Source organism: Falco rusticolus, chromosome 8 (genome assembly GCF_015220075.1).
Source record: "Falco rusticolus isolate bFalRus1 chromosome 8, bFalRus1.pri, whole genome shotgun sequence".
In the NCBI taxonomy this organism is placed as follows: Eukaryota; Metazoa; Chordata; class Aves; order Falconiformes; family Falconidae; genus Falco; species Falco rusticolus.
In genome coordinates this window covers 58,318,012-58,344,866 of record NC_051194.1, presented here as the reverse complement: position 1 = coordinate 58,344,866, position 26,855 = coordinate 58,318,012, and the positions used below count along the sequence as shown (strand labels likewise).

The 26,855-nt window shown below is 53.2% G+C and overlaps 1 protein-coding gene across 5 annotated transcripts in view; it reads right to left on the bottom strand.

Annotated features, from left to right (window-relative positions):
• SH3BP4 (SH3 domain binding protein 4) overlaps positions 1-22,796 on the bottom strand; it is a 38,396-nt gene extending 15,600 nt beyond the window's left edge. The window contains exons 1-2 of one of the 5 annotated variants that reach the window (XM_037397460.1): positions 22,725-22,783; positions 17,335-17,511 (exon numbers count right to left, since the gene is read on the bottom strand). The gene's annotated coding sequence lies outside the window, so the exon portion shown is untranslated. Of the gene's footprint in view, positions 1-10,106; positions 10,605-17,334; positions 17,512-22,509; positions 22,581-22,724 lie in introns of those variants that run through there. The other 4 variants (XM_037397461.1, XM_037397466.1, XM_037397465.1 and 1 more) reach the window with 4 other exon arrangements.
• Positions 22,797-26,855: the final 4,059 nt, after the last annotated feature.

The window sequence follows — 26,855 nt, the reverse complement described above, 5'->3', positions numbered from 1 at the left end:
CCCACGGCGCTGATGCAGGAGAACACCCTCATGTTCTCCTCAAAGCATCATGGAAGATAACCTGGGTGCTCCCAGTAAGCACAGCACTGCCTACAAATCACCAAGGGCTTTGGGCAGCGAGGACAGCCTGGTCGTGCACGATGCTACCGCTGGCCACAGCCCCGGACAAAGCAGCCCTCTTGCCTTGAAGAGTTATTTTGGGGATACACTTCCCCCAGGCTCATAAATTGCTCCTTCTCCCCATTTCATAGGAGCTTTCAGGGCATTTGCACATTGCTGCCATACATATTTATAAAGCCATCAAGCACTCGGATGCTGTGGGAGCCCAGGGCAGTGGTTAGCGAGCACGGAGGGCCCGTGGGACCAGGCTTTTTGCACTTTCAGCCAGGTCATCGCTCCCTCCCACCGCAGCACTGGCATCTCCGGGATGGGGACTCTCCCTGCTTGCTCCTTGCATCCCTCCCCTCGCCTGGCCAACTGGGCATGGATCAGGCAGAGAAACATCACTTGAAAAATAAAAATAAAGGGTTTTGTTTCTCCTTTTTCTCCAGAAACGCTTGCAAAAACACTTCCAGGAACCCTGTGAAAGAGCAGCTGCATCAGCACGCCGGAGCCGAGAGGAAAATTAACCCGTTTCCTGCTGCCTGCAGAACACGCCGGCACTTCGACTACCAACGTCGTGGCTGATGCAAGCGCTGGTAAGACGACCTCTGGGGTCATCTGTGTCTTCTGGAGCTGGAGAGGGGCCAGAAAGGCCAGAAGCAAGTGGCCAAGCAGGCAAGCCTGGTGCCTTTCTGCGAGCTGAAGGCAAGGCTGGAGCACAGAGCTTAAGCCACACTTTGCTCCTCCAGGTTTGCACCAGGGAGCAGGTATGCAGTCCAGTGGACCTGGCACCATCCCAGTAAATGCTGCCATCCAGCATCCCTACAGGCATCCCTACATCCTGCTCTCTACAAACCTGCCACAAAACTCCAGCCTGGCTGCAAAGCGCCAACAGCTCTTAAAAGTAAAGCCCTGGGCAGTTAGAAGTTATATCCAAATCCCTCGCTTTAGTCTAGCACCCAAAGGGCTTTTCATCCACTCCTAACACGGTTTTTCCTTTCTCCACCTCACATCAGATTTTTTTTCTCCCTCTGCTTGAAAATCAGACCAAGCACAAAATAACCCCCAAACTCAAATTCCTTAGGTGGGAATACAGAGCTGACAGAAACGTGAAGACAAGCGATGACTGCTGTGGCTGCAGCCAGCTGTTATTAAACCACCGCATCTCTCTCCACCGGCACAGCGAGGAGGAGCAGCAAGCCCTGAAGGATTCGGTGCCCTTTTCTGGAATGCAGTAAAAGGAAATTTGCAGGGGAGAGCCTGAGCAGGAGATACTCCAGCCTGCTTGAAATGCTTCCCAAGCCGTCCACCGGGCTGGTATGCCGGGAATGCAGTTAGTTGGAAGGGATGCACCAGGCTCCAGCCAGAAAAGGGAAGGGAGAACTTGTGAGCAAACACTTTTCCCTTTGAGAAGAGCATTGTTTCGGGTCCTGCTGGGAGTACTCCAAGGGGAGAGGGCTTGGCAGGCTTAAATACAGAGGAACCAGGCTTTGAGTCAAGGCTGTGCTTATCAGAGCCAGGCCAGGTAAGAAAGGGGACTTGGAGCGGCCGTCAGAGGCAGGAAAAAGCAGTAAGCAGTCGTCGGGAAGTGAGAAAGGGAGGAAAGATGCTCTCCTGAGCTAGCATGGTTCCCTGTCCATCCATCCAGCTTGCCCCTCCTCTGCAAAGCACCACCACGGCAGGCAGGGTACTGTTTTTCATTAATGTGAGGCACCGTTGGGGATTTCATGTTTTCCAGCTGGCACGAAAAGACCCTAAACACTGACTGCCTCCCTCTAAAAAGACCTTGCAGGCACCCCGCTAGGTTCTTGCAGTGTTTCTTCTCTCTAGTTGGAAGGTTCAAAGCTCCACAGTTACAGAAGGAAAAAATTCAGCACAAGGTGCACAGCATCGTCATCACAGAAACAGCACAAGTGGCAAACTTTTCACCAATTTTAGCAACGCTTGCACACAACCCTGCTAAAAAACAAAAACACTTTGACAGCCCAAAGGTCACTCCCTGCTCGGTAAGCACAGCACCAAGCAAGAAAGAAACCAGGGACAGTATGTGATTTCTCCCATGAATCAAAGTACAAGCCACAGATATATTTTAAACACCTGCCTGGTAGTCCAGCATCCAATAATTTTTGTATCAATCATTGCAGCTACAGCTGCATACTGACAGCTCTCATCGACATATCCACAAGCCTCACGGTGCCTGGCATTTGCAGGGATGCTCCCCCTTCCCCCTATTTATATAACTATATGGGAAGCTTTATGCTAAAGGTCTCTGACATGTGGTTGTGTGGAGAAATAGCTGGAAAAATCCCCCCCTACATGCACCCTGCAGTCTCAAAAGGCAACCAGAATGTAAGTCAAAATGAGCAATTACAAAAAGGTATTTCCTCTCCCGAAAGCAGCATCTCAGCTGCATCTGGGTCCGTTCTGGATGGAGCAGTGCTTACACACACACGAAAGGATGGGGGTGCATGCCCCCCGCAGCTGGACCTGGGGTGAGAGCCGTGTTTTGGAGGTGACGGTCCCTGGGGATGGACCAGAGAGGTTTCTGAATGCAGAGGTGGGACAGATAACCTGCCAGCCTGCAAACTCGGGCTACGTGAGAATAAAAGGGGATGGCCGGGAGCAGGGTGGGGGCAAACAAGGGTGGATGGGGCAAGATTTGTTTAGAAATCACTTCTGCAGCCACGGCTGAGACAATGGTCAGCAAACTCCTCTGAAAGCACTTTAAATATAGACTAGAATTAAATATAGACTAGGAAAACCCCAGCCCCATCTGTTTACCCAAAGCCATAAACAGAATCTGAAATGAATGGGGGGGGCGGCGGGGGGAAGGAAACCAGTGAGCAGCCAGAGCTCACCCTGCACAAGCAAGGAAGGCGACAGTATCTCGTCATGCAACCAGCTCAAAGGCACCTGCACTCGCTTCTCACTCCACTTTTTTCCTCCCACGAGGGAAAGGCAACACTGCAGGGTAAAATCCAACCGTGCAAGCCAGGAGGAACTGCTGCGTGCTTCCACACCCCAACAAACCCAACGGGCAGCAAGGCAGGCAGCAGCTGCCCAGGTTGGGGCTCCACAGTGGTTCCGCCCCACGGTACCAGCCGTGTTGCTGTGCTTCCCAAAATCCTAAACAGGCTTTGGTGATGGTTGGGCAAAGCTTTGACGAGCGGGTTCCTACGGCTGCTGGCTGGCACCCCATAATCCTCACCAGCTTCCTGGGGCACGGAAGCAGCAGGGAGGGTGCTGCCCTCAGACCGCAAGGTGCGGGGCTTCCCTCCAGACACCTCCTTGCTCCTACGCCGGCATCACATGGGGTGACAGAGAGGCTGTGTCACCTCCCTTCTCCATCTGCCAGGCTTCTGCTCCCCGGGGACATCATGGGATGCCTGTCCTGCCAGTCACCCATCAGGGGAACAGCAGGGCCGTCTTCAACAGGGACTTGCGGAGTGTGGATTTGACTTCGCATTATCTGGGGCTGTGAATAAGGTTTTTGGGGAGGGACAGATGGGACATGCAGACCTAGTCGTGCTCCTCTCTGTAGAGAAGCTGGCTACTTCTCAAGGTGTAGAAATGCTGTCGTGAGTAAGCTGGGAAAAGCAAGGATCTCCAGGGTCCTGAATCAGTGCTCTACCTGCTCCTGGATCTCCTCTCCACCAGGCACAGCATGGCAGCAGGTTTGGGGAGAGTCTAAGGGCTGGTAATGGTGTAGTACCTATTAAAAAAAAACTTACTAAAACCTATTAGAAAAAAAAACCCTCCAAACTCAAAGGTCTTTTTCCTGCAACATTTGACTGCGCAGCATTCAGCTTTCTAACAGCAGCGTTTCCTGGTGTATAGTGGCACAGAAAAGGTTAAAATTAACTTCTGCAAACTGTCTGGTATGGCTCAGCCTGGAACCCCAACCGCAGGCTTTCCCCTCCCAGCCCTGCAGAGCCAGGCGTGCCCCCCCAGCACAGGCTGATGCTGGCACAGCGGGGCCAGCAGCAAAGCCCCTTCCTCCCCAATGCTCCCAGCTCCAGCCATCACACCAAACTGGTCCTGACGGGATTACAGTACAGGCCCACCTCTGCCCGGACACTGAGCTATAAATCAGACAAAGCACTGGCATCCGGCCAGGCTGAACTGGGTTAGAACCGGGCGAGCAGAGAAAAGCAATCCGAGGCAAAAAACTCACTACTGGCAGCATCAAGCCCTGTGTCTGTGAGCAAAGAAATGCAATAAAACCACAGGAACACCTAAAAGTGCAAACCCCGACGCGGAAAGCAGGATCCTGCTGCTGGCCAAAGCCAGGTCTTCTCCAACAAGCACTGCCTGCAGCCCAGCGTAGGTGGGAGAGGATCCCTACAAAAGCATCAGTGACGGAAAAACCCTGACTGCCAAGAATTTGGGCTGATAAGACCCGCGAGGGCTGGGCAGTACCAAGCACCACTGGGGCTGGAGATGGAGCCAGGTCCTTCCACATGCAGCCAAAGCCAGGGCAGTACATGGTACCTACCACCAGCAAAGGAAGGTGGGGAGGACCCATGCACATCCCTGCCTGTCCCACACCCCCCAGCCCTCCCTGGAGCTCAGGCCAAGTCAGGGAGCTGCAGTGTCCATCCCACCCTGGCACACACATGTCCATGGAAAGCATCAGCAACAGGAGCCACCATGACATAAGATGGGTCAGCCTTACAATCACTGATGTACCTACATGCCTGTTCTCCCTGGGTAACACATAAAAAGCCCCTCAAGCCCTAAGTCCGTGGTTCAGGGGAAATCTTCCACCTACCCTTGGCCACAAACTTAAAGTCAGGAAGAGAAGAAAAAGCTTCTAAACACTCACTCATCATCCTCTTCCCACACCAAAGCCAAGACCAACTCCAGGCACTTGTTGCTAATGGCTTTTAACTTGCCTTTTCCTTCTCCAAAGTCAAGCTCCTCGGCTCTCCTACAAACACAGAAGTGTTTTTGGAGGTTTCTTTTAAAAACAGTCAGCTTTGCTTAAATACAAGTGAATTCAACTTTCTGGAGCTAGAAATTCATTTCCCAGAACCACAGCGCTACCCGCAGAGCACGTTCATCCCACACAATGAATTTACTGAAAACATTGCTTTTATCACCATCACAAAAACTTAAGTCAAGACCATGGAAGCAGTTGCAGAAGAGACTCCTCCTAGAAACCCAGGGAACACGCACAGCCCTGAAGGAGCTGGTGACTGCTTGCTCTGGGAGTACCAGAAGATGCGCCTGGGAGCACCAACCAGATTCTGTCATTTCAATGTGCAATGGCCTCCAAAAGAGGCCATTCTTGGCTTGGGGTTGTTTTTTTTTTTGTTTGGTTGTTTTTTGGGGGGTTTTTTTTTGGCTAAAATTGCCAAGTCTTAGTAAACAGTCTAATTTAGAAACTTGGTTTTGCCTTGCAGATTCTTTACCTTCAAGAGCTTCCTCATAACTATTGCTACAACACAATGTGGCCATCAGGCTTAAGTTGCTCAACACACTTCCACCCAGCAGAAAACGATCTGACCATCTAGAGATTTGCCTGCTTTTTCCATGCTTGTATTAACAGATCTTCCAGCATGCGTGAAAAACACAACATCCTCTAAATGGGTGACATCAGCACAGACCCAGCCAGACCCTCTGCAGCCTCCTACCAGACTGGGACAGCTTTTGAAACTGCTAGTGGCCTCTTGCCACCCAGGATGCCAAGGCTGACAGACTGATGTTCTTACAGCTCATCTCTAAGGTCAGTCCCAGACAGACAGGCTTGTGGCCACATAGCGTAGCCATCACTTGCTGCAAGCAATCGCAAGGGTGGCATGGCCCAAGGGCCTCTCAGGGCACATGCACCACTAGCAAAGACCACCTTGACTTGTGCAACCCCATCACTTGCCCCCACCAAGTGACCTCCTGCCTGGCATCTGCCCCATCCACCAGTCTGCCCAGCTGAACCACTGCAGGACACCATGGAGATGCCCTGAAGCACAGGGAGAGGTCTTTTGGCCATGGGATGCCTCCAAGGGTCTCCAAACATCTGGTGGTAGCAAGTGCTGGCAGGGAACAATAGGTTTTGGTTAGGAGGTAGAATGGGACAATTCCTCCTCCCTCTCCTTTGCTCTGGAGATAAAGCATCTCAGCCCTTGTGATCCTGACCTCTTCTGTAAGGCATTTCGAGCCTTGCTGGTGAAGACAAGTGGGGAAAAGTTGGCTGCTTTTGGGTTCTTCCTTTAGAAGCCTGGCCCGTACATTTTGCACGTCTGATGGCAGCAATGCCACACACCCTAGTGGTGCCTGACCTTATCGCCTTTTGCTTATCTCCTACTATTACTTCACTACTTGTGTTTGCAAAGCCAATGCTTTCATCTTCCAAAAAACTCCCAAAACCCAAATGCAACCAAAGGTAAACCACCCCTTAAGACAACCGAAAACACAAGGTCTTTGTACCAGAAAGAACATGTCAGTGTGAACTCACGTACATCCCAGAATGAGCCTTGGAGCTGCCGATGCACCAGAACAGAAGATGTTATTTTAGTCCCTTTTCTAACAGACAAGGGACTTGTGGCTATATCAGGGCTCCCATCCATCCCGCAGGGCTCTCATGTCCCGGGGGTTTGCTCTGGACCCGATTCCCACCATGCACAGCAAGCGGCGGGGATGCTCGCACCCAGCATCCCTGCCTGGGCATCGCAGCAGCACCAGCTGGAGAGCACAGCCCCGCCTGCGCTGTCCCCTCCAGTCCCTGCCAAGTCCTATGGAAAAATCATGCCCACAAGCTTAAGCGTGGCTCAGCTCCTGCCAGCTGCGCCCGCCGCCAGGTGAGGGCAAGACAAACACGGCCAGCTTGATGGAGGAGAGGTAGAAGGGAAGAAAAAAGAAAAAGCAATTACGGCTGAGCATGTGTTGCCGGTGTCTGCTGGCACCTGGTGTCCCTTACAGCCTCCCTGATGGGGATGTCACCCTTTGCGAGCGAAGCAGAAGAACAGGAAAGTTTCCTTTTGTAGCAATGACTTTGGAGCATGAGTTGGATATCCATCTCCAGCCCTGACTTTCAAGCGACTCAAATAAAGATTAGTCTTTTGGGGGTGGGGGGAAAGAGTTTTCCACGCAGGACCTCCTGCTGCTGCCAAGCGCAGGCTCCAGCACAGCACCCAGCCACTGACTCTGGCCACCCGTGTCCCATGCAATCAGCCACCGGATCAGGAGAAAGCACTGCAGAAGCCAGCGGGACTGGGCTGGGTCCGGCCTAAGAGCTCATGGTAAGGAAAGCTGGATGTCTTGGCATCCATCAGCAGCATTGATGCGCTGCCTGCCAAGGCACAGAGAGGGTCCCAGAGCTGCAGGTACCACCCTCAAGCACCCACAGCAACTTCAAACTCCAGCCCCGGCCTGCCCACCCCCCCACCCACCCACCCCCCACTGCAAAACTGCTGGAAATGGTGTCACTGTGCCAAAGGTTTAAGAAGCTTGCAAGTGTAGAAGGTGCTGGCAGTGCTGTACGCAGCAGGAAACCCTTGTGAAGTTCACAGGGCCATAAAAAGGGCGCTCCTGGGCTCACAGCCGATGTCCTACTACCCGACAGCAACGCTCTGCAGCAATAAAACCATCGCACGCACGTGAGTCCTGACAATATAGCAGGGAATTAAACAAAGTTGTACTTGCTTCCATGGTTTCAAGGCTACCACAGGCTGCAAGACCAGTCATCACACATCCCCAACGAAACAAGGCAGAGGGATGATGTCTCCAGGGACACAGACCTTGCTGCAGCTGATGCCGCTGAAACCCCGGCAGAGAGCGGGGTACCTCCTGGCACAGCCTAAGAACAGACTTCTCCGTTCCACACAACAGCAGAAGCTCATGCAGGCAACTGGTGACAGAGGAGAAATGAAACCCAGACATCCAGAGCCACAATCCAGCTGCTGGTCGCAGAGACCCACTTTTAAAGAAGAAACGGGCTTGTCTGACAAGAGGCATCCCACCTGTGGCTCATAATCATCCTCCTCTACCCTGGAAAAGGAGGAAAATCTCTCCTTTTTAAGCACTGCAGACTAATCGGCAGTTTAATCTTGAAGGGCACGTCTGCACCCGGGCACAGACATCTGCACAAGCTGGTCCAGAGCAGGGATGCTGGACAAAGCTCTTGAGCTGTTGCCAGCACCTGCTCTGCCTGCTGGTAGCACACTCTTGCTTGATGGAGGAACAGTATGAACACTGTTCCGTGGGCCCACCTAGGATCATCACCAGGAAAAAGCGTACAGGCTACTGTGATGCTGCAGTGGAAGAGATGCCACAGTCACCCATGAGATCTTGGGTCAACATCCACTAAGAGCAGACTAGGGGCAACCACAGAAAACAAAAGGAGGGGAGGTGGTCTCCTGCCTCCATAAGTGCTGCAAGAACCATCTTGTTAAAATCTGCTGTACTTGAGGGGGGGCACCTAAACCCCTATTCCCTGTCTCAAGAGCCAAATTAACCAGGACAATGAAAACTTGAAGGACACAGTAAAAGGCTTTCATTGAGAAAATCCTGGAGCAACTCACTATAGGGCTACCCTCGGGGCCACAGTCCTGGCAGTGCCTCCTTACTGAGATACTGGATGCTAATTTGGACTTTAAGAGCTGTCAAAAGCTGAATCAACCGAATCCGTGAAAAGCTGTGCTTCCCCCAAAAGTGGAGATAATGACAGAGCTTTGACTGCATCAACTTCAGAGCCCTGTCGCCGTCACCCTTCGCTAATATCGTCTTTGTCTGATGGAAAGAAGTAGCTGTGCTCAGCCGAACTGCTGGTGCAATGCACAGAGCCACGGCGCTCTCCTTGCTCCCGGCCACAGTGTTGGGAAACCAGTCCCACCAGCAGGACCAGAGAAGGGCAAGCACAGGAAAGTCACTCACGATGCCAGCCTCCCCAGCCAGCAATGCAACTGATGTGGTGGCTGGGAGGACAACATAAAGCTCCAGAGATGAGGTAGCCCACCCAAGACGAGCTAGCCCACCCAAGATGAGCTAGCTCCAACCTGCTCGCAGACCAGCCCACAGCCAAATCCAAGCAGCCCTCCCTGCGCAAGTACCCACCAAGACACACCTTCTCCACTCCGACCCCTTCCTCACACGAGAGAACGTCAAAGGCTGAAACATCGGTGTCCTGCTTGGTCCTCTGGACTTACCTGCCCATCATTTAAGAAGAGGGGGCTGTGTTCAAGGGGCAGATGCCACAGGCAGGGTGGGCATGCAGCAGCCTCCCATGGGTCATCCAAAAGGTGACTTTATAAGCAGGTAGCCAGAACAAGTCCCCATATCAGCTGGCCTCACTCAGGAGGTACATTTTAGGAAAAAAAGGGGTTTTGTTGCCAGCTCACTGCCTGAGCACACCCACCGACACCAAGTAGCCACCACCTAGCAGCCAGATTCTCTCGCTAATGAGTAAAACCTCTTTGGATTATCAAACCGAAGAAGTCACTCAAGCGATGAGCTCGTGCAAAAGCTTACCCTTGTTTTAATGTTCTTACACACCTTGCCGATTAGTCCAGGTACTGATCTGTTGGTGGATTACATCACACCTTCAGCTATGCTGAAAATACCGGCAGGAGCCAAAAAACATCACCAGCCTGAGTTAGGCAGAAGCAAACATAATCAGCACATTGCAATGAATTTCCTCAAAACCAACATTTTTTTTAAGCACTTGTCCTTGGTAAAGATTTCCAAGCCAGGTTGCCCACGATACCTGGGTTTAAGCAGCCCTAACCGTTTGCTGAAGCTGACTGTCTTCTCATAGGAAAGCAACACGCGGGATCAAACTGGTCTATGGGTTCCTCACTCCACATTTGGCCCAATCCTTGGTGCACGAAGCCATGCTGGGAAGAGGGAAGCTCACTGGGAGCACTACGATACCTGGAGAGCAAACCCCCAGGTGATGATGCCATTCGGGAGACAGGTAGCAAGCGGATGTGAGGACAGGCATCTGCTCCATCCCAGAGCGTGGATGAGGACTTCCTGCAAAAAGCCCAGTTTTTTTGATCTGATCTTACCTACAAGTCCAGCAAGTTGCAGACTCATCCGAGAAAGTGTTCCTGCTTCAATTCCGAGAATGGTTTTAACACCAGGCACATTACAGCAGCACAAAAGACCACGTGGCTCATTTCACGTGGTGGTTTTCAGCAGCCAAGTCCTTGCCTTAATTTATATTAGAGCCTGTCCATAGGTGGGAATTCGCTTTCCAGGTGCGGGCACCCACCTCTGCCAGCCAGGACGGTGTTTCAGATAAAACAAAACAGGCCAGTGTTTATGCAACACAAGAGCAAACACAAACCACGCCTGCTTGCTTAATTAGTTACCCTTGAAATTAAAGCCCGTCAAAGCGCACGGAGGCTTCATGCAACCTGCAAATTAACTAGAAGGGAACGCAACCTGGGGGTGAGGGATGCCAGATACAATCCAAGCAGTGGCTCCAAGCACTTTCCATAACATCAACAGTGCCATGAAGGGAAAAAACCAAAATAACACCACCCACCCCGTCCGTCTGTACTTCAGAGTTTGTTGTTTCGATCTCGCCAGGTTAAAAGCCGCTCGATCCCATCATCACAGGTCAGATGGCTGATAAGAAACCGATTTCATCATTTTAAGACCTGAGCATTTATTGGAAGGGTTTATCGGCAAACAAAGTTATGCACTTTGAACCGTTTAGTTTTACGTCAGTCAGAAATGCATGAGACCCTTGTCTGTGCACTCTCAAAATTAGCATGGCACAAAATGAGAGCCCGAGCCCATTCCATGCAGCCTCCACCACGTGCAGTGTCAAAGACATGCTGCTTCTCTGTGCTGGGACATAACCCTTAACAAAATGGGTGAGCCATTTTGGGGGAAGATGCCCTTTTCTACCAAGACGCTTGGGCAGAGAAATACTCATCTACGTGAACTTGGCAAAATCTCGCCTTTGCTCCAAATTGCTCTCCTTGCCGGATAAAGCAGGGTTAAATCTCAGACACAGTCTTTGCAGCGTTAGTCAGCATGCAAAATTAAAATGACACCTGAAAGTCATCTTAAAGTAATGGTAGGCTTTTCCCTGCTTAAAGTAGAACTTTTGTGGTTGAGTGGAGTCAGTTTCTACAACTTTCTGCACTGCACTTCTTGCAACCACAAAACACCCTCCCACGCATGCCCCAAACGGCGGTGATGCATCTTCACAAGAGCATCCCCTACAAAATGGGCAACTCCGCACCACCGCAGAGGGAGTATTTCCAAAGGGCAAGTTATTCCCTCTGTGCCAAGTCTCCAAGAAGCCAGCCCCAGGTGAGGCTGTAAGGAGATGGACCTGCCCTCGCTTCCCAAGCCCAAGACACGAGGCCCCGAGGGATCTCCGAGCCGCCCCACTCGAGCCCATGAGCTGGGAGCTCCGTTCATTCCTGCTGAGATTTCTAAGGTAAGAGACCAGAACACCAAGTCTCAGATTACTGCAGCTTGAACTGGGGGTGAACCATTACCAGCTGTGGTACGGGGTTGTCTTGGGCCATCACAGAAACACCCATGTTAGAGGGGCAAAAACGAAGCCATTGCAGGGACGTACAGAAAAGCTGGAAGCTTGTCCACTGGTTCTAGCAGAATGCCTCATTCTAGAAAGGAAGGACTAGATTCGGGTTAAAAAGCCCCACATATTCAAGGACAGAAGCCTTGTGTCAGCTGAACATTGGCCATGTGCAGCACAGAAACTGCTCCGTTTATTGACGTCTATGGAAAGCAACTTCAATTCCACCGCTAGCTCTGCTTCAAGGCTGCTTTGATAGCCATGGCAATCTGTGTATTTTAATTTTGGCTCCGTATCTAAAGCACGGGTTGGGATCTACAAGCAGCAGACTCTTGGCTAGAGAAGACAATTCCAGGTACAACCAACACACCAGGGCACCATCCATGGTCACCTTCACCACCTCACCTAGACAACGTCTCCTTTTCTCAGCATCTTTCACAGCAACACCCCAGATTTTCTTCTCTGTAGGATCAAGTTCTTCCATATCTCAACACCACTCGCATCCAGAAGTGTGGCAGATCTCAGTGCCAGTGATGGGGCAGCTCTGCAAGCAGAAGCAGAGGAGGCAGCGAGAGCTTTCCAGGAGCTGAGGGATGCTCTCCAGCATAACCAGCTGTTGCCCACACACAGCCTACAGATCTTTGCTGTCAAAGGGCCAGGGTCCAGCCAGAATCAGACACGCTCTTGATGGGAAAAAGAGAGCCTAAATATCAACCCAATGCAGATGGGTGTCTTTTTCTTGTTTGTTTGTTTGTTTAATTAAAACTTGCTTGAAGTGACACATAAAAGAAGTGAAATCCCAGGCACAGCTGACGCACTAGGACAGATTTATATTTAGAAGAATGACCTAAGTACTCAATCAACAGGAAAGAGATGGAAACTTTTTTGGCCCTCTCCAGAAGAAGAAAAGAAAAGAAAAAGAAGAGGGACAGCCACTGCCACCCATTACTACCAAGGGCAACATCCACTGGCATTTTAGCCTCCCAACTCTCCACTTTTAGGCTGAATTCAGCCTTTTTTTCCCCAATGCACAATCCCAGTAAACAACATTTACAGCCCATGTAAAGACCAAAGCACATCATGTGCATTCACAAGACAGCTGGCATTATTTATTTTTTTTTTAAATTTAGTGCTTACTACTGTCAGTTTTGTTTTCAACAGGACAATTAACAATGTGTTAGTACTTCAGCATAACACAAATATACAAAGGCGATCTAAAAAAAGCCATTTCCAAGTTTTGCAGACTGAAGTTTCAAGAGAGAGAAAGCAGAGCATCAACAGAAAATATAATCCCTCAAAATCTGCTGCTTCTTCTGCTGTGTTACTCATTCGGGAGCTTTTAGTTCAGAAGTCAGAGATGTGCTTAGCTGGATATCCGATTGTTTGCTGGGCCTCATCCCAAATTTCTCTAACATTACTCACATTTTTCTGTGCAGGAAGAGGGATGACAACTTTATGGCAAAAGGGAGGCAGAAGCGTTTGCAGCACTACGTAGGAATTATAATGGTTAGGCTCAGACCCCAAGGTCTGAATGGTTCTCACATATCCCATCCAGAGGAGAAAGAAATGAGGCTGATGCTTGGACTCCTCTGCCTTTGCACTGCCTGGGACCCAGGGATGAGCTGGGACCTGCCCTGGCCACCCAGGCAGGACTCACAGCACCAGGCAATGGATGCTCAGCTCAAAGGATGATGCTCTGCACAGAAACATCCCTGCCGTGACCGGCAGCATCACCTCCGCCTGCCAGCCTCCCCACAGAGAATTACCCTCTGCCCCTCTGCCCTGCTTTCACAAGCGGAATTGCCTTAAAGCAGCTCTAAGCCAGGAACCACCTGCCCTTTCCCAAAGCAATCTCCCCTTCCCCCTCCAAGCCAGAGGACCATCTGATGCAGTGCCAGCATCACCGCTTTCTGGTCACAATCCCTTAAAAATTAGGCCAAACTGCAAATATTTTTATTCCTTTTATCCTGCCTGACTGCAGGGCAATCTGGGCAGAGTGATCTCCTCCTCCCCTTGCCCCCTCCCACGCACGTTTGAAGTGATTTCAGAGCCCATTTTTGGAGGCATGGGCACCATGACTGCAGAGACCACGGTTCAACCCTCAGACTGTACCTCTGCATGAGCCCAGGCAGCACTGATGTTCCGTGCCTCAGTTTCCCCCAGCGTTATCTGCTGGTACCTAAACCCTTTAAGACATGCATCCCTCTCCATTACCTAAAGGATGCATCTCTGCCTGCCTGCGCTGGGGTCTCCCATCATAGCAAGGTAGCAGGAAAACTGGCAGCAGGACAGCAAGCAGCTTTCCCCAGGGATGCCTGTAAGGCACGGGTTTAAAACAGAGGTCAACACACAGAGGTAAAGCCGGGACGGAAAGGTCAGCCCCGCTGCAGGGCAATTGCAGAGAGGGGGTTAAACACTCGCCCTCCCCAAATCCCTGCTGCAGGGCCCTGCATTCCTCTGCTCAAACAGCGTGCTAGGCTAAGGCTTTTTTTGCTCACTGTTTCCATGCCTGGTCATGTCCTGCATCCTGGATTTGGTGAACGTTTTAATAGCTCCTATTAATAGGCAGAGCAGGAGCTGGAGAGGCACCAGCTGCTCTGGCCAGTCGCACCTCCGAGGAGCCGCAGGGCTGTCCCGCTGCAGGGCAAGGTGCTAAAACTCAGGCAGAGGAGCCAAGCCCGCTCACCCAGCAGCTGAAGCAGAGATTGAGAAGCTCAGTAGCCTTCAAACTCCTTGGTTCAAGGGATTTCAGGCACAGCCTTGCAACAGGATTTTTCTCTGCTAGATAATTTCAGGCGCTGGCAAAAGGATGCTCTCATACGGTCCCCAAATCAGCCGGCACCGCAAGGCAGCTGTGCTGCAACTAGTGCAATGCCGTGTGCAGTGCCAGCCGCGCCCACACCCCGGGCCAGCGTGGAACGGCGTGCACACCCCTCGAAAACATTTGGGATCTATGCTCCGTGTCAATTTTTACACATGTCCTGGAAAAACACCTCCCATTCCCTGCAGGTCCGAGAGCTGGGATGCGCTGGAGAGCACAGCGTGTTCCCCTGGGACCCGAGCGAGTCGGTGTACCTGTCCCTGTCACCAGAGTGGAGCTGCGACCTCGTTCCACAGAACCTTACCAGGCGCTGCAAGAGTCCAGATGGACTGTCTGGCTAATTGAGTTAATTAAAGCGTTTTTCGGCAGCAATTAACTTTCAGGCACACCGCTCCAGAGCAGCTCCAGCTCTCTCTAGGGAGCACAGGCCACACCTCGGGAGCAGCAGGAGAGATGGAAAAGATTACTTGGAAGCACTCACTGGTGGCACCGAGGTGTTTCTCAGCAGCGTCTGCTGACTCTGAGCAGCTTACGGAAAACCCCAACCAACTAACAAAACCCAAACCCCCCAGAAAACCCCCAAACCTTCAGGACAGACTCAGTGTGGAGAGTCTGTCTCAGGCAAGGCTGCATCAGATGGATGCCTGGGAGGGGACCCACCACCCCGATGTCCCAGTCCCAGAGCATCTTTCCCCCAGCCCGGCACAAAGCAGGCACAATAAACTCTGGGAAACCAGCAACACTGCCCGTAACTCTTGGGATGATAACCTGGTCAAGGCCAGAGCCAGCAGCATGAGCTATCCTTTTTGCTGACGAGGTAATCGCCATCTCCCAGGGACAGTAAATACTTTGTCCGCAGCCCTGCCCAGAGATAACCAAGCAAAATGCTCGTGAAGACCAAAAGAAAGGCTTGCTTTGTGGCCGCTGCTGTTTTGCTCCCCGACAAGCAGGACAGCTGCCGCAAAGCACTGGAAAGACGACACGTCCCAGGAAGCTGGTATTACAAAAAGACGAATCACACACCACCAGAATTAAAAAAAAAAACACCCAAAGAAACAATCCACCATGTTGCCAGGGACCCTGCTTTCATCTCCATTCCCCAAAAAACCTACTTGTCCTCCTCTATCCGAGCAGACGTGGAATTAGTGCCTACAGAGTACCACCACTCATCCAGAGGCTGCTCCAATAAATTTGCAGCCAACAGCATCCATAGCCAAGGAGGAGCCAGTGCCCTGGAAGACAAGCTGCGGGATGCACCCCCACTATCTCCTCCTCTTTTGCAGGATGTGCCCCCCACCTCATCTTCTTTTGCTGAGTACAGCCCCTCACATCTCCTCCTCCTTTTGCAGGATGCCCCCCCGCCTCCTTCTCCTTTTTTTGCAGGATGCACTTGTGCATCTTTTTTTTTTTTTCTGGACACCCCCCTCCCCCCCCCCCCCCCCCAATTCCAAAGCTTATGAATTGCAAGGACTGGTTGCTCCCAGGCCACATGCACTGGGAACTATTCACTGCTTTCTCACGGACTTTAATAGCTCAATCTGCACCAAAGGTGCAGCAAAAAACACTAATGGTGTTTTTTGTGAGCAAGGGGGTAAAAAAAGCGCGGAGACGTTTGGGACAGGAGGCACAGTGCTTCGGGGAGACAGAAGAGCAATTTCCAAGGCTCGGTTTGCATGCACGCTGCCGGCTGGGAAACGCTTCTCATGCTCATGCCGGCGGAGAGCAACCCCACCCCGGCGCAGCTAATCTGATGGCAGGTTTTCAATGCGGCAGTCAGGATGCGAGGGGCTAGGGAGGGAGGCTGGCGAGGGGGGAAAGAAAGCAAGGAAATGCCACAGAGGTGAGGACGCATTTTCTGGCCGGGCGAAGGCTTGTTTTGTTTCCCTCCCTTCAGCTAGCTGCCATTTTCCGGAAGCTGGATCAGTCACAAAAAAATAAAAAGTTTCTCTTTGTTTAATTATAGCTGCGGTAGCCCTTGCGCCGAGGGACCCAGCATCTCCCCCGGCTGCTCTGGGAACGGATGCGAATGAAGACGACGGCTCAGCAGCAGGGAGTAACACAGGAGTGAAAGCTTTAACGTCTCCCACAAAGACACAACCCGAGCTCAAACAGACTATTTTTACTCCCGGAGGCCTGAGAGACCTGGGAGACTTTGATCTCAGCTCCCTGTGCAACCACCACGTTATTTATTCAAATTTCTGCTCTTTTTCGCTCCCTTCCTCCACCCTTTACCTGGCGTAGGTGTCTTCTAGACAGACAACTCCAGCATCTTCTCCCACCGCGCTGAGCGCACCGACGGATGCTCCAGCCAGCCCCAGTGCTTGCTGAAGCCACATCTGCACCGACACCAACCCGCAGCCAAGAGGTCCAACCGAACCCACCCCTGGCCTTCCTCCAAATTCAACCCTCCTAACTCACCGTCACACAGCTCGTACTGCCCCGGCCAGCCCCAACATTTCTCGGGTGCAACGCCACCAGGCTGGCAGCCCTGAGCAGGACATGCCGTGGGTCACCATCACAGAGAACCACTACAACTGGCAATGAAGCCAGCAGCACCCTCGCTGAGCTCGCTGGCAAGCTAACGGCAGCAGCGACTGTAAAACATCTCCTGCCTCGCTTTTCTCCACTGACCGAGCCGGGGACGCACCATTGTTCAACTCCAAAAAAGCCTTTTCTGTTCCTAAGGAAACAGCCAGCGTCGTTCAAACGAGGCCACACACCAAGCAAATGCCTTCCCCCTAGAAAGATGACCTAAAGCACTTAATGCGGGCACAGTCAGGCTGGCCAGGCATGAAGGGAGAAGGGCGGCTGCTGGATTTGTCCCTGGAGAGAGAGCTGGGGAGAGGGAAGCGGTAACTTTGCATGGGGCTCATTTGCAGTGTGAGACGAGCAACCCAGCCTAACAACTACATACCACAGCCTTGTTTCCTTGCCGTGTCGAAAGGGTGTTTTCTGGAGTCAGCTAGAAAACATCTGGTTTTGCTTCGTGGCAGCGATCTCCCTTCTTGAAAATGATGGGATGCTCCCCAGGCCAACCCTCCCGTGAGGCAGGAGAGGGGGCAGAGGAAGCAATTTCAGAGCCCGCAGAGAGCTGTGAAAAGGAAAGGCGGAAAGGCTTTCACATCATCATCATCTTTTTTAGTTTTATTTTTATTATCATTATTATTACTACTATTGCAACTTTCCTCCTGTCATTGAACAGGACTGCAAACCAGACAGGCATTACTGTGCCTCCAATCTGTGCAAAAGCATCAGAACCGTGAAGAAACACAGACGAGAGGAAAAAAAAAAAAAAAAAAAAAAAAATCACTGAGCCACCTTCTGCCTTTGCCTTTTAATATATACAGGTTTGAGGCTATGAAGTTGCTTTCACATCCATCATCCGCACATGCAGACAGCGTGCGTCAGCCAAGGTGTCGCCGGCAAAGAGGAGATGGGATGCAACGTGCACCGCCTTCCTGCTGATGGGTCTGAAGCAACACCTCGCCCCGGCAGAGCAGGAGCACCTATTCGCGTAGGAGCACGCAGGAACATTTAGCCCTAGGACTTGCAATTCGTTTTCTTCTATCGGTAATGAAAGCGTTACGCTCCCCAGCAGCCCGCTGATACACCAGCTGGGAATGACTACCTCTTGTCACCAGAAATAAACCCTTGCACAAACCCAAATGAAATCAGCAGGTTAAAAATAGAAATATCTTGGGGGGGGGGGGCACTGGCCAAGGGGTTCATAATGGAGGAGCAGCAGACTGGCCAGCCCATAGACAGTGCCAGGTTTCCACCAAAAAACAGGATTAAAGACAGTAGGTGCTGCTTGTGGGACACCAGTGATTTCTTCAAAAAACATGCAATCCACCCAAACTGTCCATCTTCCTAGCAGAGGGAAAAAAACGTGAATCCAAGGATAAGGACGAAAGAGTGGGAAGATTTACAATTGGCTCTCTGACTCATTAAAAACTAACTTTACCCTGGGAACACCGTCAAGACGCACAGGGGAGCGTGGCTGCCTGCTGGACCTGCAAACTGCCCCGAGCAGCAAACCGTTTTGATGTGCTCCTGCATCCTCCTGTTGCTGCGAACCATGGGTACACGTCCCTCTCCATACTCCCACGCTTTTCATTGTGAGCCCACGGAAGCAGAAATACACTGAACTCACTCGACTCCAAGGACCGCTGAGAGAAATTAAGGACCACGGGAGGGCACAGATGCCACAGGTATCCTCCAAAATTATCCCTCAGTGTGGCTCTGCGGATGGTTGCAGTGTTACTGGAACTAGGACATCATTCGAGCATTAAATGAAACCCAGATGCGACCATCTGACCTGCTGGGAGCAAGTCTCTCCGCCTCGTTTAGAAAGCCAAGGCTCTGCGCTGGAAAGAAAGGGGCTTGCCAGGACATGCATGTGCCCACTGGAGGACCTGCTCCCCATCAGCCACAGTTACAGGTCCTGCAAGTGCTTTCTCCTTTTTTATTTTTAAAAAACAAACATTATTTATGGCCACAAAGTGAGCTCAGGCTGCAATTCTCACTTTTGAAGTTAATAAACCCTGCAGCTTCATAATTAAGAAGAAAGGCCGTCCCTGCATCCCCACACCTCTCGTTCGGGTCCTTTAGGGAGAGAAATCAGAGCCACAGTTTCGGCTGCCCCTCCTGGGTTCGCTCCCAAGTCATGCCTGTGGTGGGCGGCAGGTTTTACCCCGTGCCAGCCCCGAGAGGTCCACACGCTCCCTGCCCCAGCCAAGGCTGGCACAGCGCTTTTGACATCCTCTAACAATCACAGCCCTGTGCCCAAACGCTGGCCCCTCGGCAGGGTTAATGCCGGGATTGTTCGTGCTGTGCTTGCAAGAAGCGAGCAAAAGCAAAGCATCCTCTGCTCGCGCGGGGACCAGGAGCGCACCCTGATGCTGGAGCTCAGGCGCTGTGTGAAATGATGGGGGACTCGTTTTGTGGGTTTTAAGCTGAAATCTCATTCTGCAAATTTCAGGGAGCAGCCTGGACGGGTCCATCAGCCAGCGCTGACAGCGGAGATGCCTGCCATGCCACAGCGAGGGCCGGGCACCCCAGACAGCACCCAGCTTTGCAGCCGCACACCGCTCTTGATAAACACCTCACTGCAGCCTTCACCCCCCACCCCAGGCTGTCCCTTGCAAGCCTACGTAAAAACCCCTGCAACAAACCCACCAGCCTGGCACCAGGCCTGGGGTATTACCACAACACGAGGAGCACGCTGTTTAGCATCCACAGTGACATGTGCACGATGTTACCGAAGCCACCTATGAAAACTGATGTGTGCCCCTCTCCCATCACCTCCAAGAGGTCCCGACCAAGCAACTTTTAAGAGCAAACCAGACCAAAAACCCTGCAAGGGTGAAACGCTGAAGAACATTTTGCTGTATGTATTGCAAGGTATATACATTAATAAGCACAAATACATCTTCCAGCAGTTGATCCCCCTCCTTCAAACCTGGCTCATCACTGGGGAAGTCAACTTCTGGCTACAAAACTCCTCCAAGAGCTGCCATCCCCTCTGCTCAGGGAAGCCCTCCACCACCACGGGCCCCGCTGCGTGATGCTGCTGCATGCCCAGACACCTTGGTTGAGCAGCATCACAGCCAACCCTGCCAACCCGAAGTACAATCTCTGCAGGGACAACAAACCTCTGACCTGCTGGAAACCCATTGCACCTCCTTACCATCTCCTGAGGAGCTTCCAGGGCAGTCTGCAAAGCTCAGGTTTTTTCAAAATGAATTTTGGAACGGAGAAAACAGGCAGGTGCCAAACCTAAGGTTGAGAGACTCTGAAGTGAGGTTATTTGCATTCATTTCTGTTCAAGCTGCCATCAGAAATCCACCCACCAAACCAGAAGGCAATGCAACTTTCAGACCTCTTGAAAATAAGACGACTAAGGAGGATGCAAATTCCCCTTCATGTCCTGACCTCTACAGCTGCTAGCTCCCTTTGTGCAGACAAGCTTCTGTGATGAAAAGCTTCTTGCCATATTTAAATGTTTTTCTCATTTAAAAAAATGCAGTGTCTAAACCACCTCCTTAACATAGATACAAGCTCTTCTGAACAACCCTACCAGGCTAAAATAAATATTTTGCTTCACAAATAGTTTTCCTCTCATTAAAATGAAAACATAATTAGGATGTCAAGCACAGAGGCAAGCAATGGCTGCAATCACTCCACACAGCACCGCGCCGCTCAGACTTTATTTGATTAAAAGTAACAACACTGCTATTTTTGAAAAGCACACTCTCTTCCACAGCCCGACTGGAGTTATTTTGGAAATACATATACGGAAAGCTGGCATCTTTGCCAGCAAAAAATCCCCACCCAGGAGGACATGCATTCAGTGGAGGCTGCAAGTCCATGGCACGGGGCACCAGCGAGCATCACGGGCAACTGCATCCTTGCTGCTCGCGGCCAGGGTCAACGGTTGAAGCTTGCCGTAGGAAGAGCACAGCCACCCTGGGCAAGCATCTAACTGCTGGAAAGGGTGAGGGAGAAGGAGAAATGAGAGAAAAAGGAGAGAAAAAGCACTACTGGAGATGTTGAACGAGGGCACCCATGCAGGGTCTGGTACCAACACTGTAACATGGGAGCTAGAGCTGGGACGTGATGCAAATATTCAGAGCTACAGGACGTCCCGGGAGGACATGTTTCTCAGTATCAGGGTCCGTTTTGGGTTTAGGTAAATCTAAGCATCCCGTTGCTGCAGTCAGGCACTAGGAAATAAAGGATGAGTTCTTCCAGAGTGGAGGGGGACGTTTTGCTACCTAGGCACAGATGTCAACACAACACGCACCCCTCTCCAACTTCTGCCCAAGCTGCATTAGCAGCCATAAATTAATTATTGCAAATCTCAGGTGGTGTTAGCCAGGAAGGGCTAACCAGGGTGGTGATGGGTTTCCTCAGCATCCCCACTGCCAGAGCACCGATGCTGTGCTGGGCATTTGCATGTCCTCTTGCATCCCACCCCGCTTTACACCCCTGGGTCCACAACAGGGACAGAGGCACAAAACTGCGTCACGGTCACCACTGTCCCCCTATGTACCAAAGTTGCTCCGAGTAAAAGTACCACAGAGGCACCCTTGTGGCTGAGGTGTTTACACCTGAACAGCTTTGTAGCCAGGGACCCCAAAAAAACCCCAAATGGGTATCCCAGTACCAGAGCCCGAAGCTGCAATGTGTCACCACCGCTTCGTGCCTCCCCACAACACACCTCCTGCCCGAGTCCACCTCTCCCACCGAACACCGTCCCGCGAGCAACCCGCTGCAGCCACGGCTGCAAACCAAGCCTGGAACAGCGTCCCTTGCTTGCAAAACACCCCGCGGCCAGGCAGCCAGCAAGGAGCAAAAAGGTCAGCGACCCCGCGACACCGGCAATCCCCAGCCGGCCAAACCCTCCTGGAAAATAAGTGTCAGGCACAGCCGGTGCAATGCTGCTAAAAACCTCCCCAAACTTCCAGGGAACGTCCCACCCGGGGCTGATGAGATAAGAAAGGAAAGGCAGGCAAGGCAGCCCGGCCTCGGCCAGCCCCAGCTCCAAGCCACCCCCACGGGTTTACGGGCCAGACACAGCGGGAGACGCCCGCGCACCATCCGCGCAGCGCACCCCGGTGCCAGCCCCCCGCCGCCAGCCCGGGGCTCCCCACCGGGCGCTGGGGTGCCGACCCTGGGATGTGCACCCCCGTCCCCTCCCGGCGGTGCCGGCAGAGGCTGGCGGGGCCGGGGTGCACACACGCGGTGCAGGGGGGAGCCCCCCGAAAGCGGCCGGCGCCCTGCGGGGCACGGCAAAGTTCCGCGCAGCGGCGCTCCCCGGGGCAGCGGGAGCGGGGCTCGGGCGGCTCCCCCGCTGCGCCCGCCGGGCTTCCCTGCCTCCGCCCGCGGGGCTGCACACCGGGCGGCTGCGCGCTCGCTGCCCCGGCACACGCCGGCCGGCCGCCGCGCACGGCTCCCGCACGGCTCCCGCACGCACCGCCCGCGGGCACCCACTGCGCGCCCGCACAGGGAGCGCGGCCAGCGCCGCGCACCGGCCCCCCGCAAGGCTGGCACGGCCCGCCCGCCCCGCACAGCCCGGGCCGCTCACCGGGAGCCGGCAGCCGCTCGGTCCCGGGCGGCACCTCCCGCCGTTCCGCTCGCTCGCTCGCTCGCTCGCCCGCCCGGCGCCACCGCCACAAACTTTTCCCCGGCGGCGGGGCGGCACCGGGGGCCGCCGGGCGGAGGCCGCGGGCGGCGGGGGGGCCGCTCCCGCTATAGGTGCCCGCCCCCGCTCCCCGCCCCTGCCGGCAGCGCGGCGCTTACCTGGCACCGGCACCGGCACCGGGACCCCGCTCCGCTGCCGGCTCGCGCCACGGGCCGCGCGCGCCGCCGGCCCCGCGCCCGCGCTGACGTCAGGGGGCGGGGCCGCCCGGGCCGGGGGTGTTTGGGGCGGGGGGGGGAGTTGAGGGGCCGCGTGGGAAGGGGCGGGCGGGCGCGTGCGAGGTTGGGCGCGTGCCGCTCCGCGCGCGTGGAGGGCGGCGGGGGGGAGGGGAGGGGAAATCGATCTGCAAAGCACGTGTGCGTGGGGGGGGGACGAGGGCAGCCCTGCGCAATGGGGGGGGAGGGGGGCGTCCTCGTGCGGGGGCGGCGCGGGCCTCGTGTAACACGCGTGTGCGTTCGGGCCTCGGGGCGGACACCGAGGAACCCCCCCGCGTCCGTCCCCCCGTGCAAACCGCTTCCAGGCAGGAGGGGCAGCGGGGTGCTGGAGCCCCGATCCCTGCAGGCGCAGCGATTCCCGTATTTTATGTATTTTTTTATATTTTATTTTTGCATTTTGGGGCCGTGTGTGTGCTTGCTGCGAAGCTCGCTGCGCTGTGCTGCACCCCTGTGCCACCTCTGGGACTGGAGCAACTCCCCCACCCCGTACACCTCTCCCGGGATGGAAATTCCTGCAAGAAGAACCAGAAAAGGAGGAAAACCCTAAAAGAAAATCAACTTTCCTCCTGAGAAAGCAACAAGTGTCGCACCACGATTTCTCGAGGCAGCCACGGTTGGAGAAGCTGGCTTCGAAGCTTGCAGCAACTCCGAACCCCTGGCAACCAAAGCAAACCCGAGGCTTTGTGCTCGTTAACCACACACCCCCTACCCCCCACCCCCACCCCGACTAATTGTGCATCCCACCCCGGGCTGGGGTAGGAAATGTGGTACCAGGAGCAACAAACCTAGCAGGTCAGGACTGGATGCAACGTGCAGCCAGAGGTGGTGGCCACACGTCCCATCACGGTGGCCAGCTCGTGTTTGAACACCCTTGGGAGAGGCAGCTGAGCCAGAAATATCGGGGCAAGCGGGTCCTGTGCGCAGGACGGTCCGGGCTGTGCAAGCCACCACTCTTCCCCCCACCACCACCCCTTTGTTTTTTCCTGGGTTTAATCAGGATCCCATGATTAAATTTCCTCTTCCTGGTGCTGGCTCCTCCTGCACCCAAACTTCCAGTTCCACAGAAGGGGCCGGGGTTTTCGCCAGGGTGAGGTGCAAGCAGGGCTGCGTGTCCTGGTGCAGCCGAACCCCCTCCGCGGTGTCAGCCGGGCTCCCCGGCCTCATCCAGCCCCTTCCCCGGCTTCGTTTTGTGAGCACAGACGAAACGAGCCGTACAACCACTTCAAAGTGCTCTCGGGAGCTGTTGCTGTTTTGGGAGGTTTGGGAGTTTATCAAAGGGAAGCTCCCCACAGCCAGATCGCCCGGTTTGCTAATTGCAACGGGGCATTTTCATCGCACTTTGCTGGTGCAAACGGTCCAGGTGGCACCCACAAATGCCCGGCTGCTGGCAACACAGGGGGGCAGCTGCGCTGGGTGCTGCTCCTGTGTGGGTGGCGGGTGCTGTGCAGGTCCTGGGGTGCTGCTCCTGTCTGCACCAAGCCTGGGCGCCCAGACCAGGGTGCTCCTGTCCCTCTGCTTCTGCACGTGCTGTGCAGAGCTGCCATTAACAGCACTGTCTGAGCTGCTGATTGATTTCTCTCTTCCATCCTGAGTCTGCTTTCCTATCTTTCTGATGCTGTAAAGTCCAAAATGACTTGTCACAGTAGAAGTTTCTATGTTAGAAACACTAAAGTAGCAGATCTCGCTATCAAAACAGCTTTCCGTGCCAGCCAGCTGATGTTTCACAAAATTTATTGTCCTGCTTTGCTCTGGAATGAATTAGTCTTATGTGAGGGGTAAGTCACACTGTCCTCTCCTGTCCTCAACTAAGTTTGACCCAACTTTTTTCTCTGCCTCTCAAACCCCAGTTTATTCGTACTTATTTTAATTTTCTGCATAGCTGAGGCCTTGAGAAAGGATGGTGGAGATCTCTAGATCATCCTAGGCTGGCGCCTTGAGTGGCTTTGGGGACATAAGTGTCCCTTCCGATGAGCTGGCTGCTGGGCTGGAGGATGCGTACGTGCACCTAGAGTTTCAGCTCAGCAGCCTCGTGATGCCTCTGTGGTAAACCCACATCTCCAGGCAGTAAAACTGAACTGGAACTCCAAACTGTTGGCTTAGTTGAAAATCAGCAATTCATGCACAACAACCACTGCCAGTCCTGGGAGCTGCTTTCCCCACGCTGACGATGCGCGTTGCTGCCCGGGAAGGGCCAGCCGAGCCTCAGGTGGAGGGATGAGCATCCCTGCCATGTCTCACCCCCCTATTTTGCAAGTGTTTTGCAATGCCCGGAAGAAGCTCAGAGCAATAAGGGACCGTGGAGCGTTTGGTCACAGAGTGGGTGCTGTACGTGGCACGGACCAGGATCTGTGGGTATGGAAGAAGATGCTCCCCCAGCATCCTTCCAGCAGGCACTGGTGTGGGCTGCCCACGGGCTCCTGCCTCCCTGCCCTGCTCCAGCCCCTCCTGCCTGTCCCCTCCACTCCCTCTGTGGCCACAGAGAGCCGGGAGAGAGGCAGGCATGCCAGCACGGACCCACCTCTGGACGTGTGCCACTCCTGTTTCCCCTGCCAGGAAGCGATACCGGTGAGTAATTAGACCCGGACAGGATGCCCTAATGAGCTCAAGCTTTTATACAGCACTGGGAATTAATCTTGCAGGAATTCCATGTTAAAGTTCATTTCAAGACTTTCTCTGTCCTTTTGCCTATGGTGTTTCTCAAGCACTTACACAAAACTGAATGATAATTGTCTCTGTTTGGCTAAATAGCGCTTTGGAGAAGGGCTTGTCTGGGATGACATACCCATGACTCAGATATGTGAGTGTATCTGGCTCTTTTGGAAAGAGGAGAGCTCATCTTTGCTCTGATGCTGCCTTCAAAACTGCAGATGGAAGCTGGACGTCTGCTTGTCTTGGAGGAAAACGCGGAGTCGGGCTGCCCTGCACACGTGCCTGGGGCCGACAAGCACCGACCCCAGCAGCAGCAAACGCCTCGCTGGGGCTGCAGGCGCATTAGGATGCTCCCGCAGGTGTAATGGGGGGTCAACCATGGACACTGAGCTCCTGGAACCTTACAGATGGGAGTATTCCCAAACCTAAGCCTAATAACATTTTCTTCCCAAGTGGAATCTAATGAAATCCTGGCCCTCAGTGGGAGTGTCCGGGCTCCCACTGCAGCCCGGGTTTGTTGCAGCCTGTTGCTATGCGCTGGAGGGAGCGCTTTTTCCATGATCCTCCAGTTTTGGTGGGAGTCCAGCAAATCCCTTTGCCTGTATCATGCTATAGATTGCTTTCCAGAGCTGGGGAAGAGATTGCTTGGCTGCCAAGGTACGTTTAGGAACGCTTCATTAGTACAGTGAGCCCAGCAAACTCCCTGGGGTGAGCTCTTCCCAGGCCAATCTTCCCCTTGCTGTGAAATAATTACAGCCGTGTTGGTTAATGACGAGAGATAGGGATATAGGGATAGCTGGCGGGTTTCGTGCCTTACCGAGACAGATTTCCAATGGAAGCGGGCGACAGAGCTATTGCTGCCTCCCCAGGAAGCAGCGGCTCTTTATTTATTTGCATCCCTTGGCAGGGAGCAAGGCAGGCTCTGGAGCATCACTGATGCAGGCGGCTCTTACAAGTGTTTGAACTCTGCTTGGTCAGGGTACTTGGGTTTTATGACTAGGATAAAGTAAATGAATGATTCAGACAAGATTTATTTTGTATGTATAGCTTTCTCACTTCAAAACCAATTAACCACAAAAGTTTCTAATAAATAAGTCTTGGTGCATTTGCAACTGGCAAACAAAGCATCGGCTTTCTTCCGCCAGACTCCCCAAATGGATTTTTTCTGCTTCATTTTCTGAATTAGATTACGCTGGGCTGTAATGAAAGCAGGGCAGATTTACTCCTCTGACACTCGTCTCTGCTTCGAACGTGCATTTACCTGACTTGCTTTTGTAGCTGGAGTCTGGAGGATTTTTTCCCATTCCTTCCTTGGCCACACACTATGAACATTACGCAAGGTCTCCATCCATTGCAATAGCCGAAGGT